Source organism: Haliotis rubra, unplaced genomic scaffold, assembly GCF_003918875.1.
Source record: "Haliotis rubra isolate DU_JTF1 unplaced genomic scaffold, ASM391887v1 Scf200, whole genome shotgun sequence".
Classification (NCBI taxonomy): Eukaryota; Metazoa; Mollusca; class Gastropoda; order Lepetellida; family Haliotidae; genus Haliotis; species Haliotis rubra.
In genome coordinates, this window is record NW_025766004.1 from 1,124,258 (window position 1) to 1,151,476 (window position 27,219).

The 27,219-nt window shown below is 39.2% G+C and overlaps 1 protein-coding gene across 3 annotated transcripts in view; it reads left to right on the forward strand.

The window, feature by feature from the left end:
- Positions 1-1,532: 1,532 nt before the first annotated feature.
- The window catches only part of LOC124275651, a 105,996-nt gene continuing 80,309 nt past the window's right edge, over positions 1,533-27,219 (forward strand). For all 3 annotated transcript variants that reach the window (XR_006898329.1, XM_046711262.1, XM_046711263.1), the window contains exon 1: positions 1,533-1,623. The gene's annotated coding sequence lies outside the window, so the exon portion shown is untranslated. The remainder of the gene's footprint in view (positions 1,624-27,219) is intronic.

Sequence of the window (27,219 nt, forward strand, 5' to 3'; positions counted from 1 at the left end):
CCGCCATCTGGTCATTTACCAACGGATTCGTGGGTTCTTTTAAGTGCACAGGATTTTGTACTGTACACTAGGGGTTGTGACAACACTGAAAGAGTCTGCACACAAAGTTGACTCCAAGGTTTTTACACCCTTTTTATAACATCAGGTAGACCTTCAACTACAGCCACTAAAATACACAATTAGATCATGGATGATCAACGACTAACGAAACATGACCTACAGAGTATGGGCAGAGATGCATTGAAAACATACTGAGAGTGACATAGGCGTCAGTACGCTGGCTTCCAGGATTTCCTGGTCAGAGGGGTTCAAGGTTCACCCTTTCGTGAGAGAATTCGCGTCGTTTTGAAGCAGACTCGGTTGGTTTTGTTTAGCGGTTTGTAACCATTGATGAGTCGGGGTTTCACCACTATCGCCCAGAGACTGAACCCCACTTACAGAGGCTAAACCCATTTAACACTCTGCAGAGATTAAACCCCCAAATTAGTCAGAGACTATTTTAAACCTCACGACTGAGACTACACCCCCAAATCGGCCAAAGACTAAACACCCAAATCGGTCAGAGACTAAACCCCCAAACTGGCCAGAGACTAAACCCCCAAATTGGTCAGAGACTAATTTAAACCTTACGACAGAGACTACACCCCCAAATTGGCCAAAGACTAAACCCGTAAATTGGTCAGAGACTATTTTAACCCCCCAAATCAGCCTGAGACTACACCCCCAAACTGGCCCGAGACTAACCCCCCAAATCGGCCAGAGACTATTTAAAAACCCCAAATCGGTCAGAGACTAACCCCCAAAATCGGCCAGAGACTAAACCCCTAAATTGGTCAGAGACTATTTTAAACCCCACGACAGAGACTAACCCCCAAAATCGGCCAGAGACTAAACCCTAGATCAGCCAGAGATTTTACGCCAGTTAACATAGTGGAAACAAGTTAGTCACGTCCAAAAAAAGACGTCAAGGTCTTTTCTATCAATGGCTTCAGTTTTCTGGGATTTCCCCCTAATGCTATACTAATGGACAACCCGTCGAATACATTCGTAATTTCTTTCTCTGCAGAGTTTTTCTGTGTTTTTTTTAAACCGAGTTCGTGGGGTATCGATTGCATTTTTTTCAGACATATCGATCATCACTTGATACATTAAGCTGTTAAAAATAAGAATTGCTTTCATTGACTGATAATCCGTTAAATGTTATTGTCACACTCTTCCTGTTAAGCAATCACCTATATAAACGCATCACACACATCACACAAATATACTGCTTTGTGTATATAAGTGAGGTCTCTGTATCCGCACCTGCCTATTATCGTACCCATTAAGTTTGGAAAATGTGGGTAATGAATCCCAAATGATATAATAACAGTCGATAGCTATTATTGCCCCATAACAAATTCACCTAATTAGTCTACCAGGACCTTTCCTAAACATCCTCGTCAGAACTGTCTGGAATATATCAGGGAAAATAGGGAAGGGAGGCAACTCTTTAAAGTACCGATCCCACGTGACTAATGTTTTGGTAACATGGCGGATACTGTTGGACGATTGTTGATGTCACATTAGCTATTCACGCATACGTCTCCTCTCGACGGTTTCACTGTGGTTTTCGTTTCTGAGGTAAGGCAGCATTTGCTATATTATATTGGATTTATGTTTATGTGCGAGAGAAATGTTAAGTTTCACGAATACAATGAGACGCCGGGATTAACGAGCTCGGCGAGCACTGATATTTAGGAAAGGGTGCCTGCACTTCGGCTAGCACCGGCATCATCCATTCGGCGCCGATCGTTGCACTTACAGAATTCTGGCGATGGTTGTGAAAGGAGGCAAGATTAATGTTAAAGGTTAGAAAAAATGTTGAAAGGGAAATCAAAGTCGTGTTGATTCATGTATAGCGATTTTGATTAGTTCAGGTGCCAATGCTTGTTTTGACAGCAACAGGAGCAAGTTAGAGGCTAGACTTGCCGAGGCTGCAGTAGCAAATCTCCAACCTAATTTAGAAATGTTTTATGTTCTGTAAGCTGAAGGCGTGTTGTCAGATATTAAATGGCAATGTTTAGTCGTAATTAGATGAGTTTGTGTGTCCATGTTGACATTCTAACAAAAATTGAACGTACACATGTCTTGTGATGCTAAAAATAAAAAACAAAACAAATATATTTATCATTAATTAAAAAAAAGGGTAAGAGTTCTTTACGTACCCTCCACCTAATTTTTTCAAACAATACAAAGATATACAAGTAATGAAAAGTACCTTATAAAATATGTGGGGGAGGGGGGGGACGTAAGGAACTCTTTCCAAAAAAAGTCAGATTATCAATGACATGTAAATACCATGCCAGACAAATAGAGGTTATCTATGTTGTGCTTGACTGTCTTACTGTTTCTTGTCCATGGAGAAGTAAAATACAATAGAAACTTTAATTAAGATTTGCTGTGCTTTGATTATTTCTGCAGCAAACATCATTCTCAGAGATGTATTTCATCATGGTCATGTTTAACCTTTTCTTTGTGTAAGAGAACAAGATATGAGTAGCTTTGATATATATTTGATGAAGTTTATAATGAAAAAAGGGCAGTATTAAATTATTTTTATCAGAACATTTTAAGTGGATATGAGGAAAGGCTATATATTTTCAACACAGTGCATGATTGAAATTCAGTTTGAAATGCCAAGGGAGCCTTGTAATTTTGGAGAGCCAACTTCAACGGCCCCCTTGTTCTCTGTTTATTTCCAACACTGACTGTGATTGATTATTGGCCATATAAATAAATACACTCAAACACTGTCCTACTTTTATGTGATGAACTTCTGCTTGTCTCAAGGTAAAGCTTGATCCCATTTTATGCATTTTTATTCATCACTTTTCAGTTGTGACGAAACCTTGGATAATTCGAAGTATTTATTTAGGTCCCTTCCACTTTGACACAACTGTGTTTGACTGCAAATACTCATGATATATGCATGCTTATTGTAACTTAAAATTATTTGTAACTTTACATGTCATTTATCAAGTGTCATTTCAATATGCTTCAATTTTCATTTCAAATGTTTCATCCATTAATGAAATTGATACATTGTTACATTTGTTACACTTATCTTTAAAATGAAGCTTTTAAGACATTCCATTTGTAACATGTCAAGAAATAAGATTTTGAATATTCAGATCAGGATGGGGGATAGTCACAGCCTGAAGGGGAGGTGGGGGAGCCTCGTGGTTAAAGCGTTCGCTCGTCACACAGAAGACCCGGGTTCGATTCCCTACATGGGTACAATATATGAAGCCCATTTCTTGTGTCCCCTGCCATGATATTGCTGGAATATTGCTAAAATCAGCGTAAAACCATTATTTAAATCAGTCACTCACTCCCAGCCCAAGACTAGTGAAAATTGAGTGTAATTAGTTGTTTTCTGTAAGGAACCTTCAGAGGTATTTCAGCATTGAAATTTTAATATTGCATTCAGTGCAAAAACATAAAAATCAACCATCAAAACCTCTTCTTGTTTATTGTTTCTGTTGTCAGTGAAATACAAGGAATTGATTGCTGGAATATTGCTAAAGTAAAAGTGGCGTAAAACCAAACTCACTCACTCCTACTTGTATGTAGCCAAGCCAAAACTGCAACATGAACTGGTTTCATTTCCAGGTTAAGGAATATTAACCCATCCATCATTTGGGTACAAGTGTAACTGTTTAATATTCTGATTTTTGCAAGGTACATTTATATATTCATAGAAACAAATAAGGGAACACATGAAAGTACAAGTGTTCCTTTATTTATTTCCAGAATTTCACTTACAGTGCAATACATACCTTGTGAAGAAACCTGGAAAAGAATAAAGGAACACTTTTACTTTCATGTGTTCCCTTATTTGTTTCCATGAGTATATATACTGTAATTTACCTGTTTTACAATGGAAGACCATGCCGACAATGACCCCTGCAGCTACAGTGGGTCACAAATTGTCTTATTTTGAGTTACCTACTCTATGGTTTGGAATGACCCAGTGGTGACATGGATGCCTTGTCAAGAAGGTTTATCATGACAAAGTATTGATCCACACCTAGTATGCCATGCCGGATGGGAGAGTGTGTTGTTCTGATTCTTGAATATTTTGTGTGCAGACACAGTCATCTGTGTTTGAAATTAGGATGGGTCTTTGAGATTTATACTATAGCTTTTAAAGGACCCTCTAAAGTTCAGTTTTCAACGTTAGAATTATGACCATGGATTTGATGCTTAATTTTGAACAAGAATGAATCTTGTATAATCTTGACACCAGTTGCACATTCAAAGTTGATTATCATGTTATGAGAAAGCTCTTTGGTAATAGACCCGTGAAGGTCCGGGTTAGAATATTGATCTTCAGTAACCCATGCTTGTCGTAAGAGGCAACTAACGGGATTGGGTGGTCATGCTCGCTGACTTGGTTGACACATGTCATCGGTTCCCAATTGGGCAGATCGATGCTCATGCTGTTGATTACTGGACTGTCTGGTCCAGATTCGATTATGTACAGACCGCCGCCATATGGCTGGAATATTGCTGAGTGCGGCGTAAAACTAAACTCACTCACTCACACACTTACTCACTTTGGTAATAATGTAGTATACTCAGTATTCAGACAGCTCAAGTAGGCATTCATGGTCAAAGAGTAAACAATAGCAAAATATTTTTCAAAGTGTCTGTCTGGAATTTGCGGGCATGGTAGCCTGCTGGTTAAAGTGTTCACTCGTCATGCCAAAGACCTGAATTTGATTCTTGACAATGCGGGAAGCCCATTATTGGTCTCCCTGCCTTGATATTGCTAAACAATATTGCTAAAAGCAGCATAAAACGTTACTTACTTTTTGGATTTTCCAAAAGTAGTCAAGTCTTTCCTGTGAGGACTATTCACTCATTTTTGGAATATTTAGAAACTCGTATTTCTAATATATATTTACAATAGTGACATCACACTGAAGTTATTTTAATGTTGAGAATGGTGCTAGAAATTGCAAAACAGCGTATATTTTTAGATCAAGTATGATTAGACCAACAGTATTGAGCATACATAAAATAATTGGTATTGGAGTTATGCAGTGATGCAAATGTAATTGTACACCTGAAACAATAATGGCTTCCACATGCGTGTGTGTGTTCAGACCAAACATGGGATCACCTAGCAGTGGGTTAATGGAAATTGTTCTTCCAGAATGATCATGCCATCACAGATCCTAGACAGACATGTGGGTCGCACATTGTTGTGAAGACACAGACATAATGGAGTAGACGGGAACCCAGTTAAGTCCTACGTCCTATGTTAGTGATACAGATAGGCCTCTGATTACGATGGTGGGAGCACATCTCCCATTAAGTATTGGTAATGATCCATCGTTATGGCTGCTGATGTCTGGCGTCCTTCATCCTTGCACTTTAGCTGTGATTGACATATTATGGACACAACATGGAAACAACATGCTTTCATGAATGATGTTTCATTGATTTATCATGCTTATTATCCTTTTTTTCTGTGTCGGAATTCGACGTCAAAGTTAAGGGATTCTTGACATAGCAATGCATTATCATTATAACCTCATCGGTTACCACCGCCTCCGTGGTGTAGTGGTTAGAGCGTCCGCCTGGAGAGTGGAAGGTTGCGGGTTCAATCCCCGACTGCATCAAGCCAAAAGACGTTAAAATATGGTACTTGTTGGTCCCTGCCTGACGCTCGGCATTAATGGGTACAAGGACTGGCCGGCTCGGAGTCAGTATAATGTGTCTGAGTGGGGTATTCATGCTTCACTGTGGCATGGTATCTCAGTGGGCTAGCACTATGAAACCAGCTTCAGTCTGGGCTAGTACAAGCAGCCGCACATACACATACACATGCATGCACGTCGTCATATGAGCGAAATATTCTCAAGCACGACGTAAAACCCAATTTCACCTCACCACACCTCACCTCATCGGTTACAATGATGTCACAATCAATTGACATCATTGATTTCTCTGTTTCTGAAATTGATAACTATATTGTTTACTCTCTAGAGACTGTTTATTATAGTGATAAAGTTTGAAAAATGAGGATTTAAAGATAGATACTGGTAATAGAGAGAATCTCATGTGTCTTCTGATATCTGATATATATATTAAAACTTGACTGATTTATTTATTTAATATCAAAAGACATGGGGGTGTAATTCTCTTCTTGGTTAAAAATACCAAGGTTATAACTTACTAAAAATTGAATGGGATCCTTATCGTAAAATGGTGATTTGAAAATTAATATCTAGTGGTTTCTAGATTAAAATATTATCAGTTGTGGCAGGAAACTTAGAAAAACCTGGGGTCCCTTGTTAATTTTCCACATTGCATTCTATCATGTTTAATACCTGTTGCTAGAAAATCAAACATTACAAAACCAGGGCAGCTAGATTCAACAAAAACCTGTAGAGCATCGTCATGTTAACATTTGCCAATAAATCAAGTGAAGACTAATTATGCCCCCTAGCTATCTAGAAAAGTAATCTGTGATTGTTATTGTTGCCATGGTAACAGTGTCCCACCCTCTCAATCTGAAGGTTATAAGTACTTATTATATTCTGTCCTCCATTGATTCTCCATGGTATTTCAAGTATCATCATGATCATGTTTGTGGCTGTTGATGTCAATAGGGGCTGCAGGGTAGCCTAGTGGTTAAAGCGTTGGCTCGTCACGCCCAAGACCCGGGTTCGATTGCCCACATGGGCACAATGTGTGAAGCCCATTTCTCGTGTCCCCCGCCGTGATATTGCTGGAATATTGCTAAAAGCGGGGAAAACTAAACTCAGTCAGTCAGTCAGTCAGTTGATGTCAATAACTTGGACTACAAACATTGTGGTATTGGTGATAGACAGGGGTTTATGTAGGCCTATTCATTAAGGCTGATCTTTTTCCCCAAATCTCAGTTTCCAAATTGGTTGGTTTGTTATTTAACACAGCACTCAGCAATATTCCTGCTATATGATGGTGGTCTGTAAATAATCAAGTCTGGACAGGACAATCCAGTGATCAACAGTATGAACATCGTTCTACGCAATTGGGATACAATCACATGTGTCAGCCAAGTCAGTGAGCCTGACCTCCCGATCCCATTAGTCACTTCTTACGACATGCATGGGTTACTGAAGACCAATTCTTACCCAGATCTTCATGGTCAACTTCCAACTAGGAATTAATTTCCCAGTTTATGTTGTTATTGTTATATAATTTCACTGTTATCAGAACCAATAAACAGGAAGAGCTTTGGTGCTAAGTTGACAGGGACAGTTTCTATACATGTAAGGCTGCACCACTGCAGGTAACTTTTATCGTCAGGATGCACTCAGTGCAGGTAACATTTTACACCCAAAGTGCATGGTCGGTTTTATTAGAATATATTTCTAATATTCAATAAGTCTTTGCCTATAAATTACTGGAAGTAAAAAATGTTGACAAGTTTGCTTTCATGCTCATAAATCAGTCACTAGACCACACACTGTGTATACAATCTCGTGACTTTTCATGAAGGGTCAGATGTCATTGTGCAATGCGTCAATTGTAATTGTGGACAAGTTGATTTTGCCAGCTGTGATCAAACGGAAAAGACATGCAGTTTTGTGAGCAAAGATAAGGCCTAAAAAAAAAAGCTTGTGGTTCCGATTTCCCGACCGACCCTAAATATTCCCGCTGAGCCTAACAATTTTTACTCACCACATAATAAATTAAATTTATTTTCTGGCACATGAGTAATGTAAAAATATTTTGCACAAAAAACCCCAAACCCTACCTACCTGCCCTAGTTCTGAAATGTAGGAAATCGGAACCACAACATTTATTTTTTTGGACCTAATGAAGTTGGCCATAGAGATTGGATTGTTGATAGCATGGTGCAACCAATATTTTGATGGTGCACCCTGATTAGTTCACTTGGTTGCACCTGGTGCATGTAGTGAAAAGTATTGAAATCACACCTTGAGCTGAATATTATTGCGTTGAATTTGTGGGTGTGATGTGAGTTTGTCATGATTCATCTCTTGTATATCGTGAATATGTCAGCATCATCGTCTTGTCAGATAACATTACATATTGTGTATGCAATGCCATCTATTATGTGCTAAACATATTCAAGTTGCAATGTTCATTATATGTTTGTTCATATCAATCAATAGAGTTGCGATCTTTTTAATTTGATTACAGTTGACAAAACTGTAACCACCAACAATATTGGCATTGGTAATTGACTTAATACAGCATCTTAAAACATCATTACCTACTTCCCATGACTGAAATCTTTGAGCTTTAGAATCTAATCCTTGCACATCTTAATGTGTTCTTCAGTTTTCAGATTCCACCAATTTACAGTCTCATCTATTTGATGTATTCTGACATGTCATTAAGGTATGGCCGTCAGGGGAGCATTGATCCCAGCATCATCAACCGATAGGACCATTAGCTGGTGTGGTAGGCACTGGGGCTTCCCAAAGCCCTAGCCCACAAGTACTCTTGGAAACCCTTGCTGTAGTGTTGAGTCTGGGCCTCCAGATATTTGTTGAAGGATTTATTCTGTTATTGGTGATGTTGGAGAGAAGCCTGTATCGAAGGATTCCAACCATGGATTTTAGTGTGGGAGGGAGGTGCTCAGTGGGATGCTTATCGACAGCATGTTTATTAGATTGGTGTCAGGAGGGGGATGCATTGCAGAGTCAGGCACAGTTAGGTCTAAGCTCAGTCCAGAAGCACTCACTCAGATCTAGTGCTGTTGGTCAAAGATTTACAGCCCTTAGGAGCATTTGCCGGCATCAAATGCAGCTGGGGACAGAATCTAACGTAGTGTTTCCTCCTAAAACTTAGATATATTATGATTAAAGCTTTCAAGTCATAATACCATGATTACATGGAATAATCTGTGATAACACTCATTTGCTAAATAGGCAGTTGAGGTTTGAATGAGTTAAAAATGAATGTGAAAGTCTTGAAATATTAATGAGGTTAGGATGCCTAGGGCATGTTGAGCAACATATTTTAGTAAATGATAAATGGTAATTTATGAGACATCGAGCTGATAACTTGAATAGGTTTATTTGAAATATGAATAGGTGCATCGTAATGATCACCATAAGAATCAAATAAGGTCATGTATGAGTACAGAATGATTCAAATGGCACCAAACCTCCCCAAACCAGGTGTAGATGGGCAATCAATGAATGGGCTAGAAAAGTTGTTTTCAACCAACATATCGAACCTGAACCTGAAAAATTTACTCAGGGAAACAACACAGAGGCTGAGAAGGCCCCGTTTCAAATGAGCAGTGACCAGAACCCTGTTTCACAAAGCGATCATAGTGCTAAGGTCATCACAACTCCCATACTTTAACATAGACTTACGACAGTCGTAGCGTTATGATCGCTTTGTGAACTGGGCCCCTGATCCACAAAGTGATCTTAGCACTAAGGTGATCACAACTCCCATACTTTAACATAGACTTACGACAGTTTTAACATAGACTTACGACAGTCGTAGCGTTATGATCGCTTTGTGAACTGGGCCCCTGATCCACAAAGTGATCTTAGCACTAAGGTGATCACAACTCCCACACTTTAACATAGACTTACGACAGTCGTAGCGTTATGATCGCTTTGTGAAACGGGCCCCTGATCCACAAAGGGATCTTAGCTCTAAGATGGTCACAACTCCCATTCTTTAATTAGTCATTTAGCTAAAGTTGTTTTGTGGAAAGGGTCCCCCTGTTCCTTGGGTGAATTCAACTTTAAAGGCAAGTAGCTGGTTTCTTTTGGGCTGACACTCAATTTATGGCAACTCATATTTTATTAAATCCATACAATATCTTGGTCATATTTTGAAGTAAAATATTGTGCCTTGTTATTAGTTGAATCTCCTCAAATTCACACCAAAAGCAGTAATTTATGTCCTGTATAATGTTCCTTTACGACGTGCATCAAGTCAGCCATTTCCAAGTCAACTGGATACTGAGAGTTGTGCAAGAGAGAGAGAGAGAGCTGCATCCTCATTGATTAGTACAAGTATATTTGTAGCCAAGACAGCTCTACTCCTACTGTAGTCCCCGCACATGACAGAAATTACAAGTATCCATGGTAACTGAGGATGAAAGACAATTTCAGATGATTAAGTTTTTTCCCTGTTGTTGATGTCAAGAGTAGCGTATATCAAATCTCAGATGTGCATGTATGATTGCACATCGGCTTTTGCTATAGAAGTGTGATATTTGCGTCTGAAATGTTCACACTTCTCTGGCCATGGTGGTGCGTATGCTAGTGTACATTACAGACAGTGTCTCTTTCTGCTGGAAGTAAGTTGTTAGAGGTCTGTGCTCGGCTTCATTTAGCTAATTGTGGTTTATGAATTGGTGTTTTAGTAGAAGAAGAGATTTCAGGTCTGGGTAATATCTTTACCCTGTATCTTTAGAAGTCTGGAAAGCTGACATATAGTTTTCTTTATTTCCCATGTTTGTTTTCATCATCCGCTATGAAGAACGAGTGGTGAGATAGCCTAGTAGAAATTTCACTAGAAATTGATGGTTAAGTCCAAATTTACAGTGTTACATGCTATCAAAATAAACTTTCGTAAAGAAAATAACTAAAGATAGCATATTGTGATATGTATCAAATCAAATTGTATCGTTCTAAAATATCACGATACATATCGTATTGTGGAATTTCTGTATTATCACACCTCTACTACAGATGTTTCTAATTCAGTAGATATCATGACATTAAGTGGTTAAGACTGGATGCAAGAAGTAGAACAGTGTTGCAACTTGGTGCAGCTGTAGAAATTATCCAGTAACTCTTTACCTTGAATAACAGTGGGTGAGTGAGTGAAGATTATTTGTCGCATCAGCATTATTTCATCGACATTCCTAATTGAGCCCGGGACCAACTTTCCGCATATACACAAGTCCATCAGTAACACAACGTCACACTCAAATGCATCTTTCCATATACAAAATCCAACATCACAATACTCTTTGAATAAGAACAGCATAAGGGCATAGTCTTACAAAGCCTTAAATTCTATAGGTCATTGAGATATTTTTGATATTACGCATGGGATCGAGTGGAAATTTCTAACCCTATTGAAAAGAAGACGAAGTCGCCGGTAGTTCGTGTAAGTTTACGTTTACGTTCCAGTGCAGGCATTCTCGCAACACTTGCGAGGCAAGGCAAGGCACACTCACCCACTGTCAAAAATTACACACGTACGAGAGCAAATGAAATCGGGTGCTTCTGCTGGGTGTATGTAATTGTTGAACGGGCAAAAAACCCCGAAAAAGGCTTAATTTTCTTATCATAATTTAAGTTCAAATAACATAATTCATTACTTTCTGACACTATGGTTTCTCGTTGATTTAATTTGATTTAATTTAAACTTTGTCTCATTACTATCAGCATTTTAGGTAAAAACAGATGCCAGTATTCAGTTGGTTGAGTTCTTAGTGTCAGAGTCATCCTGATCAGCTGCCTGCTTGGTCTCAGAGGTCATTCCAAAACATTTCATCTGGGTTAGTTTGGATTTCTTCCCATTTTGACAGAACTGTTATGCATCAAAGATTGTGTTTGCCCAATTACCCACTCATAAACCCTATAAACACAGCCTATGACTTTATCAAATGGTCAGTGTCCTATGACGATTGGAAATCTATGTTCAAGTTAGCTCTTTAGGGATCCCTTAATTTGTGTTAGTGTGTGTGTGTACCTTGAAGCCAAAGTCTGTTTTGACTACTATCTATCATGCGTAGGCTAGCTGAAAAGATCGCTAAGCGAAAATATCTTTGATGGACATATTACTAATGATTATCAATATGAAAATTCTGTCATCAATAGTGTTATGTAAACAAGATAAACTATTGTGATTAAATAATTTAAAATAAAGTTTGAATTTTCTCACACAGCACGCTGTCATATATTTTTATCCCCCGCCTCGCGTTAAGCGCAAAGCGGGGGATATAGTATTAGGCTCCGTCTGTCCATACGTATGAATTGGAATATCTTAAGAACCGTTGACTAGATTCTTTTCATATGTGGTGCGTAGGTTCATCACAGTATATGAAAGGTCCCAGTCAGGTTTGGTCACAAGGGGACTTTAACGTTTTACTCTTATCAGCGAGATACCTCAAGAACCATTCACTGGATTTTCATCATATTCAACACCAAGCTTCATCTAATGAAGGCGCAGGGCCCAGTCAATTTTGGTGACCTTCACATAATTTTCAAGGTCACTGTGACACAATTTCTTTAGTACTTTTTGCATATTTCATACACTATGACATTCATGTCAAGGTCAAAGTCAGTCTTGCAAATATCTGTGTGTTTGAACAACTAAAGAGCAAGATATCGAGAGGTTGACTGGTCATGTTTTTGTTGACATTGAACTTCATCTTAAACTTTCATTAATTTTTAAGTTTGATTTGATAATTTGCGGCGGGGGATTATGTCACCTTAGTGACAATGCCTGGGACGCTTCTAAATTAAATTTTGTTAAAAATCCATGCATGAATGTGTCACTACTCAACAGTGACATACAACTTGATTTTTTTTCGGAACTCTGGTTTTTTTTCAATTTTTGCTCAAAGTTACTCCTTTGATATTTGTTGATACCTGATCAGTATTAGTTGACAGTTATCATTCTCCATGATTTATATTGATAGCCAGCTTTAATATTAAGTTTGTTTTCATTAGTATTGCGAAGATGTTCACACTAAACCAAAACCTCTTTATGCTTAGATGAACATAGATTTGGATAGATAATGGCAGAGAAATTTTATCCTGATTAAGGCACAGTAGAGTTGAGTGTGTCACATTTATGCACACCAGGGAAATATGACACTTGTCTCCCTTGTCTCCCTCGGTGATATTTCTACAATCCTGCTAAAAGCATCATTAGTTCTCATCATGCGTTTATTGAGAGAATGCCTATAAAACCGAAAGTCAAGCATCATCAAGAATTCTGAATCACATTTTCAGATAAACATTTGACATTTGTCCAACCAGTGATGAAATTGGGCTGATAACATCTTTAAGAACATCTCTTTGGCTCATTGGCCAGTGGATGGAATGTTCAGCATATACTCCATTTTGATAAGTGACAGGAAATGAAAAAAGTAAGTACTTACATTGCAGTTTGAATGTTTTATGAGAAAGTATAGTGTTCCACAAGTAGCTTACAAACAGTGGAAATGCGTTTCATGTCAAGCTTGACTGGAATTTGGCTCTGTGAGACATTATGGCTGGGGATAAGGCCCTAAAGCTCTGTGAGGAAGGTAATCACTGTTGGACTTAGAATTTGTTTCTCTTCAGGTGTCACTCTTCTAAGGAACCAATGGAGGGACATTTATCATGTTTACATTGCCATTAGACGTATTCTCCTCCTTGTCAACAGGTTATCCAAAGCTGCCCTTGGAAGGCTTAGAGAAGTCCTGAGCCATCCTCATTTGGTGATAGATGAGAAGTTTCGGTATTGAAGTGTAGTGATTCGAGGAATAATTTTCAAGGATGCAAATTGGCTCCAGTCGTGTTTAGGGCAGTAGAATGTCAGGCATTTTATGTGTGATATCACTATTTTCGAGTAATTCGTGGGTGTTTCCTCAGTAAATGCTAGTAAAAGTTCAATCCTTTCAAGATATGTTGATATCAAGTGACTGCAGTAGATTTTGTCCATTTGGCTAAGTTGCTGATTCTTCTCAATAGGTCTACTTTTTAATGTCAGGAAATATTTCGCAATACAATGATATTCATGTTACAGTCGAAAGAAATACTTCTGAGTCAACAAGGCCATGCTTGGCTGCTGGCATCTTTCTTTGTGCATTAAGGGAATGATTCTGACTTATCATGACCATATTTATTATTGAAGTTCACTATCAAACCTTTTTTTAACCAAATCAAAATCACGACTGGATTGCATTTCAGTACATCATTTTCATCCAAATTGAATATGACATTTACATGTTTTTCAGTGTATGTAGGGCTAAAATGGATTGTATTGAATTTGCACAATGGGCTCTCACTGACAAAACCTGCAAATAAATAACATGAATAATGATTTGATATAGAAATGTTTCAATGTTCCATCACAAGGCATTGTAACAGCATGATATGGTATCCTTGAAGACATTCTCAGGTGCCCACCTGGTGCTACTAAAAAATATAAATAGTAAAAACAAAGATATCCACCCACCTACCCCTTTTTAAAAAGCATAAAATAGGAAATGGACTTATATTTATTTTTTTTGCCTTGTAAGTACTTATATATATCTTTAATATTTGCTTTGATTTTGATTTTATGATTTAAAAGACAATTTTCAACCTATGAAATTGTGTTTTGAGGAACAGAATCAATACTGCAGGATGTTATTGTTATAGGCAATAATAAATTATGGAATTATTTAACATTTGGCAGTGTCATACTTCAACATGAAAGTCAATGATGGTTGAGAGACCAGTGTTCTAACAGTAATGCTGTTGCTAGTGTTAGCAAACAGTTGGAAGGACCTCCAGGCACCAATGCTCTTCCAGCAAACCTCAAGGACCCCTTACAGACTAATGCGTAGTCTCTGAATATGTATAATTTTTACAGAAACAAATACTTCCTTTTTAATTGAAAAGGAGCCCCAGTGAGATGGAAGATCCTGAACCTGAGAAAATCTAGACTTGCTTCATTTAGGGCTTTAGCATTGCAAAAGACAAAAGACTCTCTAAAATTAAAAACATGGATTGCATGAGACAGACTAACCCCCTTAAATGTCAACCATTTCCTCATGGCTGCCATGGTGACATAATCCACATGATTATGAACAATGCTGTAGATTTACTTCCTTGATAACCACAAAACTGTTTTCTTCAGTAGTACGATTTCTGGGTAATACCTATTGAAATACTAACGGATTCCCTTGTTGAAGAATGGCAGGCTGGACTGTTATGATATTTTTTTTAGCTCAGATGACATTAACTTGCAGCTTATGTCAATTGTCATTAGCTGTTATTCATCATGTTAGATCTGGCAAAGTAATGCCTCATTAGGTAATGCTGAAATCATTGATCCCTGAAGTGGCAATTATTTCCACTTCCGGAATCAACAGACTCAAGTGACTTAATCCATGTTATGGTTGGTGTAAAATGTCTCTGTAAGTTTGGATAATGACCTATTGTAACCTATAGTTGCATCAGTTTTGCTTGTTAAAATGCATGCACAGAAAGGCCGGAGAATCCCAGACTCGGAATCAACTGCAAGAACATCGGTACGATGTCATCATAATGGCATGATGATGACCAAAGCTGGGTCTCTGACACACACAGAGCCCTGTCTGCCATTCATGGTGTCGACTGTCTGCTCTTGATCTGGTGATTACTGCAGATGTCAAACAACCAATCAGCCTCCAACTCCAGCAGCCTAATAGTGAAAACATTGTCAGAGACAAGCCCTGACCCTAAACCCAGGTCATCACGACCTTGTTCTTGAGGACATTCTGATTTTGTAGAAATAACAGTACAATTCAATACCATATGTCAAAAGACTCATATGGACTTGATGTTGAAATGAGTATTTAAGAAGAAGAAGAATATGTCAGGTTGTCCACCACAAGCTTCTGAGAATGGAGATATTGATTTATGGGACATCATTAAGTAAACATAGGCATGAGCTCACCAGCTTGAGTCAAGGTGCCCTTGTTCAGGACAGCAATCAGGGACTATTGGTCAGAACAGGTCCTCTGATAATGCTTGTTTTCAATGGTGATTAGTACTTGTAGATACAAAAATAGCAAAACTTCTGTCAGGAAATCAGACACTATGTTAGGTTTATTTCTTCCACAACAAAGCTCTTCATTTTTCTACCCATGCCTGTCTGGATCCATAAGAAAACAAGACAGTTTTGAAATAATTTTCAATCGAATACATTATGTTTTTGAAGCAAACTTAGTTCATCTTATTCTGGCTAGGCACTGGAGTTTTGGACTCCAGTTAGGACAATATAAGTTGTATGCTTCTCTTGAGGGTAATACGGTCTGATGTACGCCTCTTTGTAGCAGTGTTACCCGAGCTGGTAGACGAGGGATAACACTGCTACAAAGAGGCGTACATCAGACCGTATTACCAGAGGGAGAAGCATACAACGTATTTATCTTACTGCCATGTTAAATGTACAAAATATCATATTATTTTATTTGGAAGATCGCTACCGATTATATGACATGTAAACAAAATCACGTCTGCCTCTCGACTGGATATTAAAAATCAATGAAACATATTCTGACAATCTTAAAACTTCTATAAAAATGGTTAATTGTGTTTAAGTTGACTGTGCAAATTATTCAATGTATAAAATAGTTTAAATAAATTAGTGAAAGTCGGTGAAATAAATGTCAACATAATGCACTAAAAAACAGCTAATCGAACGGTTTTCGAACCCTGGACAGTGCATGCGTCATATTATGACGTCATACGATTGTTAGCGATACAGCTTCTCGGCGAAGAGTTTGGCGGTTACTGTGGCAGTGGGTAATATTTTTTCCGGTTGTTACCCTCCTAGGAGGGGTGACACGGAAACTTGTTAAAGCGTCATTGACCAATGAAATGAAAGTATTTTACATGAAGGTAAGAAAATGATTTAAGTCATGTTCAGAAATGGCTGAAGAACTCCAGACTGTCTGTTGACCACATTTTGCTGACCGCTGAGAGTTTTATGTCAAAACACAATCATTCTAAATATGGACATGCCATCCAAATTGCACATTAGTATAGAATAAGGACAGGATGATCAGTGTTAGTGGTCTTAATGAACAGGCCCGTTTCACAAAGCTCTCATACCGCTACGACTATCGTAAGTCAATGTTACAGTATAGGAATTATGAATGCTACGAGAAAAGTTATGAGATCTTAGGCTTACCAGAGCTTTGTGAAACGGGGCCCTGGTGTCAACATGTGCACCATGACAGCTAGCCTTGCTCCAGGGCTGTACTGAATACTATGCCCATGGATGTATTGTAATTCTTATCTTTTAAGAGGCAAGTCTAAAATATATAGTTCCTTTCTACGGATAAATTTTTATATATATTTTCTTTATGACTAAAACTATGAGGCATAATGAAAATGTCATAAGTATAAGTAAACTAAGAGGGATAAGGAAATTGCATGAGTATGACCATGAGGGATAAGGAAAATGCCATGAGTTTGATTAAGTTGGTTTGTTGGCTGGTTGGTTGGTTAGTCTATTGGTTTTGGTTTTTTTTAACACCTCACTCAGCAATATTCCAGCTGTATGGCAGCGGTCTGTAAATGTTCAAGTCTGGAGCAGACAATCCAGTGATGAACAGCATGAGCATAGATTTACCCAATTGTGACAGGATGACATGTGTCAACCTAGTCAGCGAACCTGACCACCCGATCCCCATAGTTGCCTCTCATGAGCATGGGTTACTGAAGACCAGTTCTAACCTGATTCTTCACGGCTTTGCTAATAAGTCTCTGCCTGTCTTTGTCTAAGAGGTAGGCGACTGACAGGATCAGGGGTGGTCAGGCTTGCCGACTTGGTTGACACGTGTCATCATATCCCATTTGCTTGCGCTGTTGATCACTGGATTGTCTGGTCCAGACTCGATTATTTACAGACCGCAGAGCCACCATATAGCTGGAATATTGCAGAGTGTGGCATTAAACAACAAACCATCCAACCGTCCATCCAGAGACTGTTATTTCGTCTACTGAGTAACTTCTTGTATGAAACATGATAGAGTGACGATTAGGTGGGACACATTATTAAGTAATTGATGTAGTACACTCTAAATTTAAAAACCTGGATTGCATGACAAGACATGGAACATATAAGCTCTGTTATGTCAGTAGACAGAAATGGAGCATGCGCTGATACCAGATGACACTTTACTCCCTAGGAACTAGACACTGACAGATTTGCCATTTTTTAAGTTTTTATATTAAGGTTAGCTACGATCATGATGAAGTTTCAGTTTTGTTAAAAGCAGCATGTGATTGATCAACATCCACGTTTGTGTCTTTTTTGTGAGTATTAAGTACATAGTGATTTATTGAGAAACCGAGAATGGTAAGCATGTACAAGTTTTCTACTGGCCATTGTGTGAAGAAAAACAAATACAAGTTTGCTGGTGAATTAAAAAATTACGTTCAATGCATGATAAAAAGTTGCAGTTGTGGGATAAAAAGTGGGTTTTAGGTATCTTGAGACCATTTAGATGTTCTCACTTGGAACTGTTTTGTCGATATTTGAGCTATTAATCTTTACAAGTACAATTTTCAACCTCTGCACTAATATTCTGGATTTGTTGTTTAAAAATTGAGTCAACCAAGTGATATACTGACATCATGGTCATTGATCTATACAGTGAGATACAATGACATGCATCCACCAAGGCTGGAAGCCTGACAACCTGATCCCATTATTCGCCTCTCATGGCAAGCATGATTTGCTGGAGACAAATTGTATCCGACATCTTCACAGGAGGTATTGTTCTTCATTTGAGATATACTACTTTGGGAACTGCCGCAGGGGAATTTTAAGTAATTGTATGTCACTATACCCTGACCGACAAAATCCTTTCTTCCACTATAATCCACTGTTTTGTGTGGTCAAGTCTTGATTGGTTTTTTGAGCTACTGTCACATATTGATTACTGGGTGTGCCGTATTCACTATAATACTTTCCCATGGATTTTCAGAGACCTCATGGTTCCTGAACAAACCTTGCTCGAACGTTGAAACAAAAATCTGTTTGATACTGGTGATTTGTCACATAGACATCTACAACACACATGAAACAATAGAAACTGTGATAGTAGAAGTTAGGCGACTGTAGTGAGTGAGTGACTGTTAACCGCCTAGAAAAAACATCTCATCCAGCCTGTTATGTATACTCTCAAGGTAGCAGAGTGAGTGAGTATGTTTTTACACTGCTTTTAGCAATATTCCATCAATACCACTGTGGGGGACACCATCAATGAACTTCACACATTGTACCTATGTGGGGAATCAAACCTGGGTCCTCGGCCTGATGAGTGAACGCTTTAACCACTAGGCTACCCCACCAGGGAGCAGAGAATCTAAATTGAGAGCAGAGTGATCCATTGTCCTTGGTGATAACGTATCATTTTGAACATACTTTGATACATACAGCAGCATAATGCACATTGTTTATGTTATTCCTAATTAAAATGAATTCTTGTGATTGTTATTGTTAGTTTATGATGTCATCAAATCTCTATTGTATCTGAAACTTCATGATCATAGCTTCCCTTAATATGAAAATGAAAAACATGGTAGTGGTGTTCCGATTAATTGAAATAATCAAAGATTGGTCGCAGTGACCAAACGACCAAGCAATCGATCACATTTTCTCATAATCGAACATAAACGATTTTGGAACTACTGTTTTAGTCTTTAAAATACTTGACAATGGAACATATCGTTGAAGTGTCAGGGCCTGAAAACGTGTTTAATTCTTAGAAAACTCACTTCACTAACAGAAAAGCCATGACTGAATATTTCTTAAAGACTCCGGGAAGTTTATGTTCATGATATATTAGTCATCACTTTAAAGTAGCAAGTTGCATCATGTTATTCATATCTGCAATAACAACCTAGATAGGAAAATCTGAAAAATGACGCTAACCAATTTGTTTTGATGATTGTTCGTTGGTATTGAATCAATCATCAATTGTGAGATTTCAACCAATTCCCAACACTAAAACATGACAATGACAAGTATCGGATTAGTGTTATTAATGTTGTGGAGAAAACTATGTATCTAGTCCTTACCAATTTAGACGAGATGAGTCGGAAGGGTTGTTAAAGCAGTGACTTTCAGTTCTGTGATGGGAAGCTCTTTGTCCTTTGACAGTATAATAGCTTCCTTGTGTAATCAGCGTAAAAGTCATCTTCATCTTGCTGTAGGATTTCTAGGATGAAGGTCTCCCTGACAACAAGCAACCAAGACAGAATTCTAATTAGTGTTCTGTAAGAGGATGTGGATGCTCCGTCACTCTCAGAGAGGGTAGGCTTTCAGGGTGTCAGGAATCAGGGAACGTGGCAGGTTTTCAGTGTCAGCAGGGTGAACACTGGTGATATATTGGGGATAATCATAGTTGAATTGTGATCTGTGATCAAACATGGTGAGGTTTGTGCAGGGTAGTAGGGTGGGGAAATGGTGAGATAAGTGAAGGGTATTGGGGTGGGGACATGGTGAGGTAAGTGCAGGATATTGGGGTGGGGACATGGTGAGGTAAGTGCAGGATATTGGGGTGGGGACATGGTGAGGTAAGTGCAGGATATTGGGGTGGGGACATGGTGAGGTAAGTGCAGGATATTGGGGTGGGGACATGGTGAGGTAAGTGCAGGGTATTGGGGTGGGGACATGTTGAGGTAAGTGCAGGATATTGGGGTGGGGACATGGTGAGGTAAGTGAAGGGTATTGGGGTGGGGACATGGTGAGGTAAGTGCAGGATATTGGGGTGGGGACATGGTGAGATAAGTGAAGGGTATTGGGGTGAGGGAGACATGTTGAGGTAAGTGCAGGATATTGGGGTGGGGACATGGTGAGGGAGGATAAGTGCAGGATATTGGGGTGGGGACATGGTGTGAGGTAAGTGCAGGATATTGGGGTGGGGACATGGTGAGGTAAGTGCAGGATATTGGGGGTGGAGACATGGTGAGATAAGTGAATGATATTGGGGTGGGGACATGGTGAGGTAAGTGCAGGATATTGGGGTGGGGACATGGTGAGGTAAGTGCAGGATATTAGGGTGGGGACATGTTGAGATAAGTGCAGAATATTGGGTGGGGACATGGGGACATGGTGAGGTAAGTGCAGGATAGGGTTAAGGGACATGGTGGGGACATGGGACATGGGAGGTAAGTGCAGGATATTGGGGTGGGGACATGTTGAGGTAAGTGCAGGATATTGGGGTGGGGACATGTTGAGATAAGTGCAGGATATTAGGATGGAGATATGGTGAGGTAAGTGAAGGGTAGTGGCATGGGGACATGGTGAGATAAGTGCAGGGTAGTGGGGTGGGACATGGTGAGATATGGGTAGGGCAGTGGGATGGAGATCAGATGAGGTATGGAGAGGTAAGTGGATGGGGACATGGTGAGGTATGTGTGTAGGGTGGTAGGGTGGGGACATGGTGAGGTAAATGCAGGATGGTAGGGTAGGAACATGTTGAGATAAGTGCAGGATATTGGGGTGGGGACATGGTGAGATAAGTGCAGGATATTGGGGTGGGGACATGTTGAGGTAAGTGCAGGATATTAGCATGGGGATATGGTGAGGTAAGTGAAGGGTAGTGGCGTGGGGACATGGTGAGATAAGTGCAGGGTAGTGGGGTGGGACATGGTGAGATATGGGTAGGGCAGTGGGATGGAGATCAGATGAGGTATGGAGAGGTAAGTGGATGGGGACATGGTGAGGTATGTGCAGGGTGGTAGGGTGGGGACATGGTGAGGTAAGTGCAGGGTGGTAGGGTGGGAACATGTTGAGATAAGTGCAGGATATTGGGGTGGGGACATGGTGAGGTAAGTGCAGGATATTGGGGTGGGGACATGTTGAGGTAAGTGCAGGATATTAGGGTGGGGACATGGTGAGGTAAGTGCAGGGTGGTAGGGTGGGGACATGGTGAGGTAAGTGCAGGGTGGTAGGGTGGGGACATGGTGAGGTAAGTGCACGATGGTAGGGTGGGGACTCTGATCCTTTAAATGAGAACATAGTATCTATCCAGTGTAAATCCTACTTTATTATGCAAATCATCATGATGAGGCAAGCAACACATGCACGCTAGCCAACTAGTACATCTGTGAATGGAGAGTATAACACAGCAGGAACATTGACCAATGGTCATCTGTTAAAGAGTCTCCAAGGAATACCTACTTGCCGTGCCTGTCAGAGACCACCACACACATTAGCGTACTTATCGATTTTGAATTTTGATTGATTACCACAGCATTGCCAGCTTTGGGAACCATTCATCTCGGTGGCAGTGTGAGTGATTGCATAATCTGCAATGACGTGAGGGGGCAGTGTATCAGTGTATGGACTCATATAGACTAACGCTTAGTCTCAGAATATATGTAATTTTCATAGTAACAAATAAAGCCCAATTTAATTGAAAAGGAACCCCAGTGAGATGGTAGATCCTGAACCTGAGGAAATCTGGAGTTGCTTCATTTAGGGCTTTAGCATTGCAGGGTGGGTGAGGCAGTAGGGAGAATAATGTGGTTCAGGGACTGAGAGATGGACTAGGACTCCTGCTGAATGTCTTGGGAGGCTTCTTCTTAGTAGGAAGAATCTCATCCTCGTGGGTCCAGGTAGCCTTGCCAAGCCCATGCATGTATAGTAATTCTATTCTTTAAAGAGGCAGGTAGATAAAGGTACAAACCCAGTCTTTTATTTATCTTTTTTTAGAAATTATCCTTTCAAACCATTAATTATTATCTTAGAGACTTGTGCAAGTCTAGGGCCTAATGGCCAGACCTGCTTAGTGTCATCTGAAGAAATGCTAATAAAGGTGTTACTGAGAAATTACATGGGCTGCTACCTTAATTCGCGTATTTGGTAAATCAAAACCATATCTCTTCTTGAATTCAATTCAGTATTTGTGTTTGCTTGAATTGATTATTTATGAACTTGTTTTAGGAAAGAATGTTTTGTGCTTGAATACATCAGTTATTTACCAAAATGAGATGCAATATTGAATATATACAAGCCACGCAGATACAACTATTGTCAGTTTGCCAATGCCCCTTTCAATACTGTCAACCCAAATATTATGCAATGAGCACCAAAAATATCAACGAAATTTTTCAGTCTGAGCAATTACGAAAACTGTTAATTTGATTCCTTTGTATCAAACATTAGCTTATCGTGAATACATGGGGCGGTAGGGTAGTCTAGTGGTTAAGGTGTTAGCTTGTCACACTGAAGACCCGGGTTCCATTCCCCACATGGATACAATGTGTGAAGCCCATTGCTTGGGTCCCCTGCCTTGAAATTGCTAGAATATTGCTAAAAACGGCTTAAAACTAAACTCACTCCCTCCCTCATGAATAAATATTCATATTTCTTAACCTATATTTGTGATATATATCATGTTCACCTCATAGTGTCTTTGACCACCTCCGTGGTGTAGTGGTTAGAGCGTCCGCCCGGAGAGCGGAAGGTCACGGGTTCGATCCCCGACCACGTCATACAAAAAACGTTAAAATATGGTACTTGTTGGTCCCTGCCTGGCGATCGGCATTAATGGGTACAACAAGGACTGGTCGGCTCGGAGTCAGTATAATGTGTCTGAGTGGGGTATTCATGCTTCACTGCGGCATGGTATCTCAGTGGGCTTAGATAAGCACTATAAAACCAGCTTCAGTCTGGGCTAGTACAAGCAGCCGCACATACACATACACATGCATGCACGTCGTCATATGAGCTAAATATTCTCAAGTACAACGTTAAACCCAATTTCACCTCACCTCACATAATGTGTTTGTTGCAACCCTTGTAGTTGTCTAGATGTTTTGTTCAGTATATACAGTACAATTAGGTTGAAAACTCATATCTGATAGAACTGTTTCAAATACAATGTAGGGCATAAAAGCTCTTTGAGACCACAGCATGAATGGAAATTACACTTACATGTATTAATTCATCAAGCTAAGACTTTGAAATACTCCCTGAGGAAATAGAAAATACTTACTGTTTACTGTTACATGTTTAAATGTCTTATTGCATGGAATTCTCTTTTTAACGTGTTTCTTTAGAGATATGTTTTCCAAAAAGAACTTCCTTATTAAGTTAAGTAGAGATGTCAAACTTTGTCTCTTTTTACAATGCATTATTGTAGTATTTCTTGTAACATTGAGTGACATGCAATTTAATTAACTAGACTTTATGTATAACACATTTTATCTTAACCCAAACTTAGAATAAAATACACTTTTTACGCAAACACTTCCAATTTATTTGTCTTGTATTGAAAGCAATGATGTGTGGTAACCATGGTAACAGGCACTAGACTCTTTACATTGTTTTATCCCATAAGCAAGGTGAAGAAATATGGAGTGGTATACAACATCCACAATGGAATAAACATGGTAATTATAGTAATAAGAATATGTCACACATACTTATGTCTGCCTTAATTTCTTCATTACACATTTTTGTAAGAGGATCAAGTGGTCAGGCCCGCTGACTTGGTTGATGCATGCCATCGTATCCCAATTGCTTAAGTTGATGGTCATGATGTTGATCACTAGATTGTCTGTTCCACACTGGATTATTTACAGACCTACACCATATAGCTGGAATATTGCTGAGTGCAGCACAACCAACCAAATCATTCTGCTTTTGACCATTTCCGTGGTCTAGGTGCCAGGTGTTTCTTTCTCTGGCTGTGTCATTCCAAAAGACATTAACAGAAGGTAGTTGTTGTTACCTTGCCTAGGGAGATAAAATGAGGATTGGTCTAACTCATGTCAGTATATAGAATCTGATATAGCCTTGTGGTAAAAGCATTCGTTCATCATGCTGAAGACTCAGGTTTGATTCCCCATATGGGCACTATGTGTGAAACCCATTTCCCCGTCGATATAGTCTTGGAACATTGCTAATAGCAGCATAAAACTGAACTCACTCACTCCCTCGTGTTAAACGGCAAGATGGTATTTCAGTCAGCATGATCAGTATTCACACTATTATTAAAACTGGCAAAAGTCTTTTCTGGTTCATGGGTCCTTAATGTTTGAAGCCTGAGTGTAAGAGTGTCATGGGATCTGAGGTGCTGTTATGAAGCTACACCATTTTACAGTTTTCTCTTGTGCAAGAAGGAATACACTAGAACCTGACTGATTCTGTCTGTATGCTGAATGACTCATCTCCTGTTTAATAGCTTCATAATCTTCACAGCATCTTAAAAGGATTGTATTACAGTTTTTAAATGTCTGTTGTAAGTACAGAGTTTGTGCTTCAGCAGTATCGGGAAAAAAAGCTGCAAAGGTCGCTGAGATTGTGCAATACGGAATTGTATTGAATGGTAAAGATAAGGTTTTTATGTCTACTGTTTCTCATGTTCCGAGTCTGATTTTAACTCCTACCTACAAGAATTTTGTTTGTTCTGATGATTTAAGTGAAATGTGGGGTTTGCATACCTTGATGTGTATTGTATATGAATATATCGGTAGGGTGTTATTGTAAAGATGTTATCAGGTTAATATTGTTAACCCAGTAAATGTTTTAATTCTTTTTGATGGTTAAGCTGATGGGACTTTGTGTGTGTATACGTTTTCATCATTTTTTCATCATTGGACATATGATAGTTGTTAATGTTCTGAAGAATATCACCTACCATTTTCCCTGCACTGTATGTGATTATTTAAATAGAAGCTGTGATGTAGCTTGAATATCGTATGATGCTCGCTCGCTCACTCACTCACTCACTCACTCACTCACTCACTCACTCACTCACTCACTCACTCACTCACTCACTCACTCACTTAACCAGTCTACCAACCAGAAAACCAATCAATTAACCACCAACTCATTCAACTATCCACTCATCCCCCAATGGTCAGGCTCGCTGACTTCGTTGACACATGTCATTGGTTCCCAATTGGGCAGATCAATGCTCATGCTGCTGATCACCGGATTGTCTGGTCCAGACTCGATTATTTACAGACGAACGCCATATCGCTGGAATATTGCTGAGTGTGGCGTAAAACTAAACTAAACTCACTTTCGCTCGCCCACCCACCCACCCATTCACTCATTCATTCACTCATTCATTCACTCATTCATTCACTCTATCAAACAACTGTCCACCCACTCACTGTCACACAGACACTTATTCAGACTCTAACTCACTGTCTTCGTCTGTATATTTTAAGGCAGAACTCTTGATATTTAAAGTATTGTTCATCATCTGAAGTATACAATTTGTATTTCTTCTCACAATTTCATTATACCAGACTATTATTCTCAGACTATTAACGCTTGTACCTTTGGCGATTTTTTTGTCCAAGTGCAGTAAGGATTATTCCTGACAGTGATACTTTTCTGGATGTCTGACAGACAGATTAGCTTGTGATGAGCGGAATCCCTACAGCGAGTTATTCCTGGAGCTTCTGATACTCCAACCTCTGGCCATATCAAGTGTATTCAGAGATTTCACCAGCAATAACAGCTGCAGCAGCTTGTGCTTTACACTTTAACTATTGCTGTTAAGGATGCAACCAAATATGGATGATTTCTTTAATTGAAATAGTTATTGTATGTCATGCCCATCAATGCGATCATGCAGTTTTAGTTGAATAGCCATATTTCTCATGTCACTGTATATTATTATACCACAATTGGCAAACAGTATACATGTACTTAGATCTTTCCAGTGCATCTAGTTCAATCTCAGCGAGACTCAGATGCCTGACTTATACATACTGCGTCCAAGTCCGAAGATGTCAATAAAAGCGATTTTCATCCTTGCCTTTAACTTCAGAATCTTAAAGTTCATGTATCTTTGGATGTAACCTGATATAGAAGTCATGATATCTGATTCCTTAATATTATATATGTATCACAAATTGGATATGGTCTTCAAGGTGATAGCCAGTGGTTAAAGCACCTTGGACATGTATCCAGTCATTCTCTGGGTCAGTACAGCATTTATCATGTTAATGTCAGTAAAAGTTCCCAATTTGTAATTTTACTTTTTGCTATGATTAGTAGGTGGGAACATGTCGTATTTTGTGCCATACCATATATTTGCCAGTGAAGTAGAACTTGTTATATCACGAAGGGTGGCATAAACATGATAAAAACCGCATGTACCCCAGGTACTACTAATACAACAAATATATCCCACTGACATGTTTCTTTTGGTAAATAATAAAATTAAAATGTTTAAAAAACAGCTGTTTTCTTTTAGCGGAGGTTATCATGTGCATGTCATGTGACTTTCCTTGACCCAGAAAATGTGCTGCTTTTTCCCATTTTTCCCAGTCTGCAAGAATCTATTATCCAGGGCCTAGATTTTCGAAGCTCTCTTAGCGCTAATATAGTCGTAAGTGCCATATATTAACAGTAACTTACAACTATCTTAGCGTTAAGAGAGCTTCGAAAATCTAGGCCCAGGTCAGAAATCCATGTGCAGCCTGTTTTCTTTATGGC